The sequence below is a fragment of the Cynocephalus volans genome, chromosome 2 (assembly GCF_027409185.1).
Source record: "Cynocephalus volans isolate mCynVol1 chromosome 2, mCynVol1.pri, whole genome shotgun sequence".
Classification (NCBI taxonomy): domain Eukaryota; kingdom Metazoa; phylum Chordata; class Mammalia; order Dermoptera; family Cynocephalidae; genus Cynocephalus; species Cynocephalus volans.
In genome coordinates this window covers 650572-663740 of record NC_084461.1, presented here as the reverse complement: position 1 = coordinate 663740, position 13169 = coordinate 650572, and positions in this window count along the sequence as shown.

The following is a 13169-nucleotide window of genomic DNA, read 5'->3' as shown; positions in this document are numbered from 1 at the left end:
CAATTATCTTCAAACTATTCCAAAAAATTGAAAGAGGCCATTCTCCCAAACTCATTCTATGAGACTAGCATCACCCTGATAGCAAAACCAGACAAAGATACAACAAAAAAAGAAAGCTGCAAGCCAGTTTTGCTGATGAACATAGATGCAGAAATCCTCAGCAAACAGAATGCAGCAACATAAAAATATTATACGACATGGTCAAGTGGGATTCATCCCAGGATGCAGGGGTGGTTCAACATACACAAGTCAATAAATGTTATACACCACATCAACAAAATCAAGGATAAACACTATATGATTATCTCAATAGATGCATAAAAAGCACTTGACAAAATTCAACATCCCTTCATGATAAAAACTCTCAGCAAATTACATATAGGAGGAAAGTATTTCAGAACAATAAAATCAATATATGACAAACCTACCACCAGTATCATCCTGAATGTGGAAAAGCTGAAAGTTTTTCACTTAAGAACAGGAACAAGACAAGGATGCCCACTCACACCACTCCTATTTAACATAGTATTGGAAGTACTAGCCAGAGCAATCAGACAAGAAACAGAAATAAAGGGCATCCAGATTGGAAAAGACAAAATCAAACTGTTCCTTTTTGCAGATGGCATGATCCTATGTATAGAAAAATCTAAACACTCCACAAAAAACTTAGAACTGATAAATGATTTCAGTAAAGTTGCAGGATACAAAATCAACATGTAGAAATCAGTAGCATTTTTATACTCCAGTAAAGAACTAGCAGAGAAAGAAATCAAGAAAGCAAGCCCATGTACAATAGTCACCAAAAAAGAATAAAATACCTGGGAATAAATTTAACCAAGGAGGTGAAAAATTCTACAACAAGAATTAGGAATCACTGCTGAAATGAATTAAAGAGGACACAAAAAGATAGAAAGATATTTCATGCTCTTGGGTTGGACAAATTAATATTGTGAAAATATCCATGCTACCCAAAATGATCTACAGATTCAATGCAATCCCCATCAAAATACCAGTGACATCCTTTACCAAAATAGAAAAAACAATCCTAACATTCATATGAAACAACAAAAGACTCCAAATAGCCAAAGCAATCCTGAGCAAAAAAATAAATAAAGCTGGAGGCGTAACACTATCTGACTTCAAATTTTACTACAAGGCTATAGTGTTTTAGTCTGTTTTGTGTTGCTATAACAGACCTGAGCCTGAGTAATTTATAAGGAAAAGAGGTTTATTTGGCTATGACTCTGGGACAGCTGCATCTGGCATGAGCCTCAGGCTGCTTCTACTCATGGCAGAAAGTGGCAGCAGCTGGTGGGTACAAGCAGGTCACATGGAGAGAGGAAGCAAGACAGAAAGGAAGCAAGAGAGAGAGAGAGAGGAGGTGCCAGGGTCCTATAAACTATCAGCTCTTGTGGGAACTAACAGAACGAGAACTCACTCATTAATCCCTCCTCCCCCAGGGAGAACATTAATCCATTTATGAGGGATCCACCCCCATGACTCAATCAGTTTCCAACACTGCCACATTGGAGATCAAATTTCCACATGAGTTTTGGAGGGGACAACACATCCAAACTCCATCATTCCACCCCTGGACCCCCAAAACTCATGTCACTTTTGCATACAAAATACAATCATTCTATCCCAACAGTCCCAAAAGTCTTAGCTTGTTCCAGCACCAACTTAATAGTCCAAACTTGTGCAATATGCTAAAAAGCATATGTACTTCACAGGGCCTGGTTTTCCAAAGTCTTGCCATTTCAAATATTGACCTTGTGGAGCACTGGAAATTTTCCTCAGGCTATAAGTCTCTGGTGTAAGATAAAGATTTATGGCACAGCAAGGTTGCTGGCTCAAGGACAGACTAGTTACTGATTGTTATGTAAAGATACTAAGAAGTTACTGTAAGAAGGGATGTTTGCTAAGATCAAGCTTTTGTTAATTGGAATGTCATCTGGCTTGTTTCACTGAAAGTTATCAGCCTATACAGTTAAACTATAACCCCACCTATGTTCTCTTCCTATAACTTCCTGGTCTGGAAAATAAATGCAGGAAGAGAACCCCAATTCAGGATTAATTTCCCAAGGAAGGGTTGCCTCTTGCTGGAGGGTCCCAGGGAAGGTAACCACTTCAGGGCTTCTCACTGCTCAGAAGAGATGAGCTGTGAGTAATCCTTTGCATCTCCATCACGCAGGGGAAGTAGGGTGACAAATCTTGGGGGGGGCGAAGCAACACAAAGCAACAAAATGGTGCTCCGTGTGAGGACGTTCTCCACAGATCGGAGACTGACCTGCCAAGCATTGGAGAGGAATAGGACATCCGATTCATTCTGGCAAGGGAGTTCCTAATAAGGGAAATGCATCCCAGTAAGGGAATCACAGGTGGCTTTCAATTAGCCATTGCACGCCTGTGGCAGGTCAAAGTTAGGTCTTTTCAACCCCAGAGATATTTTTTCGTTCTCTTTACTTTTAAAATATGGATAATTCATTAACGAAAGGGGAGACTGAACATATATTACAACTCTAATGTCTCCTTAAAGCAGCAGGCTGTAAGTAGCTGAACGGCAGCTTGTAAAACTGTTAGTGGATATCAAACAACCATGTCCTTGATACCTCAAGGAAGGGAACCTTAACATAAAAATTTGGGAACAAATTGGTCACTGGTTAATTATGCAATGGGTCTCATTAAGGCTTCCCACCTAACAACCAGGAGTCTATGTCGAGTTGCTCTGAAACCTATCCAAGACCTTAACAAAAAACTAAGACGTGTATGTCACCAAAAAAGGATAAAACATAATCTTTGCCAGTGACTGAAAGAACTTTATATTGGACAATATAAAGTAAAAGAAGTTAATATTTCTTTACAGTGTTGGTAACGTTTAAGCATGTTTTTGTTTCTTATCTGCATGATGCTTCTCTCCTCTCTTATAAGCAGTGGTTCTTTTCTTAACTGCATGTGCTGTTCTTTTTCTCTGAAGACTCTGGAGATTTATGAAGAAAAGCAGCCATGCTGCCAACCAGACCCCTTTTGGGTCTACTGCTCTTCTCCTAAAAACCTCAAGAGTCAAATGGTTTCATCTCTGATTGGTGGCTCGACTCTTGAGCTCAGCAACTCATTTGAGAAACAAAAACTAGACTAAAATCTACCTGTTTAACTAGATAGTCTCAAATTTTCTGGCATCTTAAACAGACTTCTAAATTCTCTTCTAGTCTCATCTATGTATTTCTTCACAAAATCCTATGGTAGTATTCTATTCTTTTTCTTAAAAGGAAGAAAATCTCTGCATCTTCTTGAAAAGGTTTGCATACTTTGCTTTACAATGTAAATTTTGTTATCTTGTTTTCTTTAAGGCAAGGTGACACCAATAAATCTTTTGGAAAAAACACAATCTAAACCTGACAGTCCTTTCACTAGTGAGCTTTTCTATTACATTTGAAACAAAACCTATAGATCCTTATTTGTTCTTGTTGCTTATGTCTGCATGTATGCGTTTCTAAGATGTATGTTATGTCTGTATATTCACGTCTGTATGTGTAATCGTTTTATGTGCAAGGTACCAACTGGTTTATAATTAATGCACACTCATTAAATAAATAAGTATACTTTTCAAGTTCATGTGACTGAAATCTTCTAAAGTTTTGATAAATATATTTTCAAAATTTGATTCAAACCTTTTACCTAAATTTGTCTCTAGGTCAGTGTGTCTCCTTGTTATCTCAGCTCTGCCTCCTGGCCATGCTGGGAGAAACCATATCTTTTAGACATAGATAGTGAATACTGCCCTCTGCCTCTCTGGATTCCACTTGGCTCTAAATGCCACATGGAAATCTGGGACCTGAAATGGCTAGTAAAAAGAAATCTATTCCAAATATCGCATAGGCAGTTGTTAGCATTAACTGATAAGGGTATAGATATAATACACCAAGTTTTTGGCTGGGAAACCATAAATGTGTATTTGGTAAATTTGGCTAAAACTCAAACTGGGCTTTGTATAATTTGCTCTGATAAATGGACGCCTATTTACTAACCTGAATGTATAAAAATGTTCTTATCAACAGACATTGTTGCCTGGGTTTACTAATCAAACAGGACTACCTTTGTCTTTGCTAGAGGTTTTTAAGTTGTAAACCCCGCCAAAACCAAAAAAACTAAATACAAAAAAACCCCCTTTTTATATATAATTTTTAGACAAATTAAGCCAATTTAACATTGATAAAAAAGAAGTATGTAAAATGGAGATGATTTAAAGAAGGCTATGGATGTGGAGATATGGTTATGGTTGGAGGGGCTAGAGAGAAAGAAAAATAATTTTTATGTAAGAAAACATCTGGTACAGTGTATTTTTGTCCTAGAGTAAATGACTGGCTATTTAGAAAGTAGGAAGTATAGGACAAAACAGAATGTCTGAGTAAGTCTTGATAATGGTTTATGTAGATAAGTTTGTTAAAAGGGTTTTACAGTAAAAAAATTAACTGGATTTAAAAACAAATTATGTGTGAGTTTTTCTAAAATTTAATGTCAATAGTATTCTAATACAGGGTTAGAATTTGCTCTCCTGTGATGGAACGAAATTTTCTAAAAAACACTTGACTGCTCTTAATACAAAATTGTAAAAGGTTTTCTTTGTCTCTTAGATAACTGGTTTAAAAAACTTATTTCATGATAAGTTCTTGTGCTCTCTGCCTTTTAAACCCTTTGTCTCTTTGGTTTTATTTTTTGTAGTAATTTGTGATTTTATTCAACTAAATGTTTTAAGCCTTTTGTTATTTAACAAAGCTTTCCAATACAAAATTCTGAAAGTTTAAAATAACTTTGAGGAATTCCAAGGGCCCTGGAGTTTCTCAAAGGATATATAAAAGATGTATCAAAACTAATTGGCTTATTTAATAAATTAGACTATATGGGAAAGCATTGTCAGTACTGAAGGTGTTATGGATACGTGTTCCAAAATCTTGTAAGGTTCTTAAATATCTGTGTCTTGATATAAATGCTACCAGTCATAACCTTGGTTTAATTATAATTTTAAAATGTTATGTCTTCAAATATTTCATGAAAAAACTCTGATAGGTACAGTTTTCCTACAAACTTTGAGTTCATAGCTTTAAACTGAAGTTCCAAAATTCTAATGAAGAAACTGATGGGTTTGTGAAATTGTTCACAAAGGTCAAAACAACAAAAGTTAATTGGTAAACTAATTAAAAAGAATTATGGGTTTTTGCAATTTCCTTATTTTAAAACACTGCTGGTTCTCCTAATGTTTTTCCAAATGTAAGAAAACTCTCTCTCTCTCAAGCTAACTATAACTAACAACAGTTTGGTAATATGTCATTTAAAACAGAGATAAAAGCATTTGTTTTCTCCCTATTTGATCCACCCAAATTTAATAACTTTAAGTATCCTTATGATTATTATGGCAATATGGCTTTTTTTTTAAGTTCAATGAAAATTAACTCTCTCTCTCTTTATAACAGGATAGAATTTAGAACTTTGGATATAAGGTAGCATGTCTCATTTCCAAGTTGCTGATCTCTCTTTATGTTTGCCATAATTTGGCCTGGTGCTGCTTCATCCTGCTGTCTGTCTTTCCCCGCAACATGGGACAGACAGATCTTCACCTGGGAAACAGCCACATGGGACATATACAAAGAAAAGTAAGACCTTTTCAATCAAGATATTGATCATCAATGCTTTTATGAGGAATGCCTCGATCATAAAGGGGGAAGTAATGTCTTCTCTACCAAAGCAGTTCTCTAAATTTTCCTGGCCTTAAAGAGGGTATTTGTAACTTGGATGAGACATCCTGTTCTTAAACAAAAGACTCGTAATTGATCAAAAATTTTACAAAAGACTAATGCTTTGAAAGCAGTAATGTCCTGGACAAGTGAACTAATAATAACAAACTCTCTGGACTCAGAATCAACTATTATTTGGAGCAGAATCCCTTTCCAGAGTTTCAACAATTGGTAATTACACCCAATTCACAGCACCTGGATTGATGCCGCTGCTGCCACCCTGAGATGATGACATCACCAGTCCTCACCTGAAGTAAATTAAAAGGACTTGTCATGCTAAATGATACCAACTTTGCTTAAAATGCTTTTGTCTTAACCATGCCAACCTGATCTATAGCTTTTGCTTTTTCTTTTAAATAAATAAAATGGGGGAGATGTGGAATATACTAAAAAGCATATGTACTTCACAGGGCCTGGCCAAAGTCTTGCCGTTTCAAATATTGACCTTGTGGAGGACTGGAAATTTTCCTCAGGCTTTAAGTCTCTGGTGTAAGATAAAGAACTGTGGCACAGCAAGGTCGCTGGATCAAACTAGTTACTGATTGTTATGTAAAGATACTAAGAAGTTACTGTAAGAAGGAATGTTTGCTAAGATCAAGCTTTTGTTAATTGCCTTACTAGAATGTCATCTGGATTGTTTCACTGAAAGTTACCAGCCTATACTGTTAAACTATAACCCCACCTATGTTCTATTCCTATAACTTTCTGGTCTGGAAAATAAATGCAGGAAGAGAACCCCAATTCGGGATTAATTTCCCAAGGAAGGGTTGCCTCTTGCTGGAGGGTCCCAGGGAAGTTAACTACTTCAGGGCTTCTCACTGCTCAGAAGAGATGAGCTTTGAGTAATCCTTTGCATCTCCATCACCCAGGGGAAGTGGGGTGACAAATCTTGGGGGGCGAAGCAACACAAAGTGACCCAAAGTCCAAAGTTTCCTCTGAGACCAAAAGCAGAAGTCCTTCCAACTATGAAACTGTAAAAGTCAAAACCCAATTTACCTACTGCCAAGATACAATGGTGGAAAAGGCATTGGATACACATTCCCATTCCAAAAGGGAGGAATAGGCCAGAAGAAAGGAAAAACTGGCCCCAAACAAGTCCAAAACCCAGCATGGCAGACATTGTCTTAAAGCTCCAAAATAATGTTCTTTGACTCTAAGTCCTACATCCTGGGCACAGTTGGGCATCTGGGCCCCCAAAGCATCAAGCAGACTTGTTCCCACAGCTCTGCCAGGCACAGCCCTGCCAGGCACAGCCCAGTGGGCCACGCTGGTGCCTGCAGCTTTTCCAGGCTGGTGTTGCACATTACCAATGGCTCTGCAGTTCCAGGATCCTGGAGGCAGCCCTGCTGCCTTGGCTCTACTAGATATTTCCCTGGTGGGGGCTCTCTCTACGGGCTCCAACCCCACTTTCCTGCTCACTATTGCTCTAGTAGATGGCCTCTGCAGTGGCTCCGCACCTGTGGCAGGTCTCTGCCTGGGTCCCCAGGCTTTTCCATACATCCTCTGGAATCTGGGTGGAGGCTGCCACACTTCCACTGCTCTCACCTCCTGCCGGCCTGCAGACTTAACACAATGTGGATGCCACTGAAGTTTTGAGACTCTACTCTCCAGGGCTGCTGCATGAACCACACTTGGGGCTGCTCCAGCTGGAGCAGCTGGAATGCAGGGAGCAGGTTCCTCAGGGCAGCTGTGCCCCAGGTCTGTCCTCCAGGACAACTCAGTCCTTCTAGGCCTCAGGGCCTGTGATGGGTGGGGCACCCTTCCAGACTTCTCAAATGCCTTTAGGGCATTTTTTCCATTGTCCTGGTTCTTAGCATCTGGCTGCCTCACCGCCAAGATAATGTCTTTAGCAAACAGTTTATCAGCTTCACCCTTGCATTGTTTGCCAGCTCTCCGCTTCTTTAATGCATGGCCAGGCTGCAAATTTTCCAAACCTTTTTGCTCTGCTTCCCTTTTAAATTCCAGCTTTACATCAAGATTTTGCTGCCATAACTCACAGTAGGCTCCTAAAAGCAGCCATGCAGCTTCCTCAGTGCTTTGCTGCTTAGAAATTTCTTTGGCCAAATGCTCTGTTCATAACTCTTAAGTTCCAACTTCCACAAAGTCCAAAGGCATGGACACAGTGCAGCCAGGTTCCTTACTATGGTGTAGCAAGGGTTATCTTTTGTCCAATTCCCAAAGAGTTCCTCATTTCTATCTGAGACCTCAGCATCCACATGGCTGTCCATATTTCTATCACCATTCTGCTCTGCACCACATAAGTCTCTAAGACATTCCAAACTTTCCTTCATCTTTTTCTCTTCTTCTGAGTCCTCCAAACTCCTCCAACCTTTGCCCATTACCCAGTTCCAAAGCTGCATCCACATTTTCAGGTATCTGTTTAGCATCACCCCACTCCTTGGTACCAGTTTTCTGTTTTAGTCCATTTGGTGTTGCTGTAACAGAAATACCTGAGACTGGGTAATATATAAGGAAAAGAGGTTTATTTGGCTTACGATTCTGGGACAGCTGCATCTGGCACAGGCCTCAGGCTGCTTCTACTCATGGCAGAAAGTGGCAGGCATCTGGTGGGTACAAGCAGATCACATGGTGAGCGGAAGCAAGAGAGAGAGAGAAGGTGCCAGGGTCTTTTTAAGCAACAAGCTCTCGCAGGAACTAATAGAGTGAGAACTCACTCATTAATCCCCCCTCCCCCAGGGAGAACATTAATCCATTCATGAGGGATCCACCCCCATGGCTCAATCAGCTTCCAACACTGCCATGTTGGGGATCAAATTTGCACATGAGGTTTGGAGGGGACAACACATCCAAACTCCATCATATAGTAACCAAAACAGCATGGTACTGGCTTAAAAACAGACACTTGGAGCAGTGGAGCAGAATAGAAAACCCAGAAATCAACCCACGTACTTAGTGCCAACAGATCTTTGACAAGGGCAACAGGAGCATACATTGGGAAAAAGATAGCCTCTTCAATAAATGGTGCTGGGAAAACTGAATTATCGTTTGTAGAAGAGTGAATCTAGACCCATACCTCTTTTGCCATGTACCCAATTCAACTCAAAATGGATTAAAGGCTTATATAAGGATTAAATCAAAGGAAACTATAAAACTAATAAAAGAAAACACAGGGGAAACACTTCAGGAAGGAGAACTGGGCAAAGACTGAATAAGACCCCAAAAGCACAGGCAACAAAGGAAAAAATTAACGAATAGGGTTATATCAAACTAAAAATCTTCACAGCAAAAGAAATAATTAACAGAGCAAACACAACCCACAGAATGGGAGAAATTATTTGCAAACTATACATCTGACAAGGGATTAATATCCAGAATGTACAAGGAACTCAAATCAATAAATGTGATGCACCACATCAACAAAATCAAGGCCAACATACAGCCAACAAGACACATGAAAAAATGCTCAACACCACTTGGCATCAGAGAAATGCAAATCAAAACCACACTGAGATATTATTTCACCCCAATTAGACTGGCCAGTGTCAAAAAGACAGAGAATAGCAAATGCTGGCGAGGATGCAGAGACAGGGGATCCCTTCCATACTGTTGGTGGGACTGTAAGTTAGTGCAGCCATTATGGAAAACAGTACGGAGGTTTCTCAAACAACTACAGATAGAACTGCCATATGATCCAGCAATTCCACTGCTGGGTGTATACCAGAGGAATGGAAATCATTATGTTGAAGGGATACCTGCATTCCCATGATTATCACAGCTCTGTTTACAATAGCCACTATATGGAACCAACCTAAACATCCATCGATAGATGGATGACTGGATAAGGAAAATGTATATATACACAATGGAATACTACTCAGCTATAAAAAGGAATGAAATTCTGTCATTTGCAGCAAAATGGATGAATTTAGAGAAAATTATGTTAAGTAAAATAAGCCAGGCACAGAAAAGAGAAATACTGCATGTCTTCATTTGTAAGTGGGAGCTAAAAAAGCAAATTAAAAAAGAAAAGATCACAACAATCAGAATAATTCATTGATATTTCAAAAGGAGAGAACAGAACTAAGGCCACCAGGAGTGGGGTAGGGGGGCGCATAGTGTGAAATCAGTAAAGAGCCACAAAAAATGATTAAATTGTGTGATGTTGAATATACTAATTATCCCTATTAGAGAATCAATATCATACACAAATATTGATATTTTATGCCCTACCCCACAGATATGTATAATTCACTGTTTTAATTAAAAAAAATTAATGAACAAAAATGCCTCAGTCACCATGAGCTGTTGAAACTGGAGGTCAGGGAGGGCCACCAGCTGATGGCTTTCTCGTTAAAGGTTTTCAGTAAGAAGTTTTCCAGTCAAAACTCAGGACCACGTAAAGTGAGTTCAAGTACGAGTGGTGAGAGGCGGTTCTGCATTCAGGTCCCACCTGGGGCTCCTGCAGGTCCTGCACTGGAGTCTCCCACATGGGTGGGCTCCACAGTCTTCCTACCCTCCCTACCGCTTATCCCCTCTCTCTTCCCCTCCCCCTTCCTTACATGCATGCCCCTCCCCCCAGCTGGCCGTGGGGCGTTTCCCTGGTTGCTAGAAACATGGCTTTATGAGGCATCTTGGGTTCCATCACTGTCCTGCTGACCAGGGGGCCCACCCACTTCTCAGTTTGGCCGGGGCTGAGTGAGGTCTGTCCTTTTCTGTTCAGCTTGGACTGTGACAGCAGTAAGAAGGCCCGGTGGGTTCTGGATTCTTGCTGTGAGAGAAGCAGGTGCTTAATTTCTTACTTCTGTTCTGACCAGGGACTAGCAAATTTAATCTCTGGGATAGTCAAGGACCAAACACACAACGAAACTATCAGTGATTCAGGCTGTCAGGATTTGTGTCTGGTGATGGGGTTCAGAAAAGGATGTTTCCACAGTGGAGAAATCGAGGAAAGTAAGGTTTCACGAGGTTGGGGTGAACTCAGGAGGTTCCTCATGAAGGAAGTAGGTCTGAGCAGGCCCGGATGGGAATAGGTTTGATTCAGAGAGGTCACAGTGTCCTAAAGACACTGATGGAGAGGAGGGACATCACAGGGAGGTCTGGGTGTCTTAAAGACACAGCTGGGGATGCGGGATGACTCAGAGTTGGCATGTGGAGACACAGATGGGTGGGACCACACTCCTCTGGATGGGTTTTGTGCCCAAGACCTTGAGATGCACTCGCATTGCGCCATGGGGCAAAGGAGAACACGGGACAGGTGTGGGAAGGGGCTTTCTACAAGTGCAGGTGGGGATGGTCGGGAGGTGCCTGAGGTCCACTGCCCAGGCCTGGTGGGGGTGTGAGGGAAGCCTTCCAGAGAGGCACGCGGGCAGGGACACGAGGCAGGAAAGGCCACTAGGGAGGAGGGAGGGGGCAGGGAGGGTGGGAGGCAGAGGACACAGCGCGGAAGTGTCTCGGCACGACAGATGAGTGTGTGATGTGTGTGTGGTCTTGTGTGTGTGAACATGTGGGGGGTGGGGGGGCGCGCGTGTGTGAACGCGCGTGTGACTGGGTGTGTGTGGTGGTGTGTGTGCCATTGTGTGCGTAGTTGTGTGGCGCATGAGTATGTTCACACACAGCACGACATCAGTCTCAGGCCTGACACAGGGAGAGCACTTTCTTGGTGGCTGGCGGTAGCAGCTGGGATCAGTTCCCTGCTGTGGTCCTGGGGTCCCTCACCGGGCACCTTCCTGTGACCACTGTCTAGCTCTGCTGTGGCTGTGTCTCGCATCCTTCTACCTGGGGAGGAAACGGGGAAATGGGCGACTGCTGTTCTCTTTTCTGACAGTCCTGTCAGCTTGGAGCAGGCGGGTGAGTTCGGTCTGGAGCAGAAAGTTGTATTCTCCAGAAGGCCTGGTGCTCAGCAAAGGTCCCAGGAACATGTGGCTAGGCGGGGGTGGAGGTGGATGACAGGCAAGGCATTGGTTACCCGCTGTGGAGTGGCTCCCTGAATGCCCCGTGTCCTCCATGGGGACTGTCCCGAGCCCCACCTTACTGATGAGGTAACAGTGCAGACAGGGAGCCTTGTCTGCACAGGGAGACGGGGTGGACGAGGGGCTGAGCCAGGACCCAGAGCTGCTCCGAGCCCTTCTATCGGGTCCTGCTTTAATTGTATGTGTCACTCCAGAAGGAAACAGTATGTCACTTTGAGGTAGGAAAGAGGAAGGGCCACGTTTGCTGGTTCTGGCTTTTTTGAACTGTCCTGATCTCCCAAGAGATATGAATTTGAACTAGAAAGTTACACATTTTTCCTTTTACATATATTGCAAACTAGGTGGAAAGAATATTTAAATTTTTATTAACAGAAATGTCTGAGGGAGGATTAGACCCTGCCAAGGGGTGAGGGGCAATGAGGATGTCCACTCGCTGTCACTGTGGTGAGGTCCAGCCCCACCCGGATCGGTTTACCCACCCTCTCTGGTCTCCCAGGTTGCCCCCTTAGTCTCTGAAGAGACTACAGCTCTGACCCAACAGCCCGTGTGAAGAGCCTGCGAGGAGACGGGCCTTAGGCCAGGTCCTGCCTGTCCCCTGCTACCCCTGTGCCAAGTGCGCGCCCTCGCCCAGGTCTCGGCACAGTGTCCCTCTGCCAGGGCCTGTGCCCACCAACAAGGCATCTGCTGATGGCTGCACAAACTCAGCAGTGGCTTAGATTTGATTTTTAGTTTGGATTTAATTTAAATATAATTTTAGATTCATCTGCTCACTATGTTTTATCGGTGATTATTTTATGAGGGTACTTTTCCATTTTATCAGAGTACTTTTCAGATTTAATGGAGTAAATCTTAAAGTAATTCTTTCAGAAAAGATGTATTGTCGGTATACTTTGAATAGTCACACATCCCAAAAGTCTTCATTTTTCTCTCATACCTTAATTATCATTTGCTAGGTCTATTTTAGGTTCAAAATACTGTCAGAACTTGAAGAATTGCTCTATGTTGGACTTTTTAAAAATCCGATGCCAGTGGAATTTTTCAGTATCCATGTATGGTGATTAATATCTTCCTCTCTCTCTTTTCTTCCAAGAACACTTGTAGGATTCTCTTTGTATCCTGCGGTTCACATTTTCACCAGCATAGACGTGTTCCTCTTCCCAGTGTTTCTTTCTGGTCCATGGAACGTACTTTAAACCTGAAGTCTCAAATCTTGCAGTACAGGGAGACTTTCTTCACTTTTTCCTTCGTTCTTTTTCCTACATGCTCTCTATCTTCCTCTTCTGGAAGCCCTGACAGAGGAATAGTGTGTCTCCATGTGCTGTCCTCCATGTCACTTAACTTTTCTGTCAAGAGTCACGTCTTCAACTCTGTTCTAAGACGTGTGACAGTTCTTTGATATGATCTTCCCGATCACGAGTTTGGGGCAACATCTCTTCTGTTGGCTCTT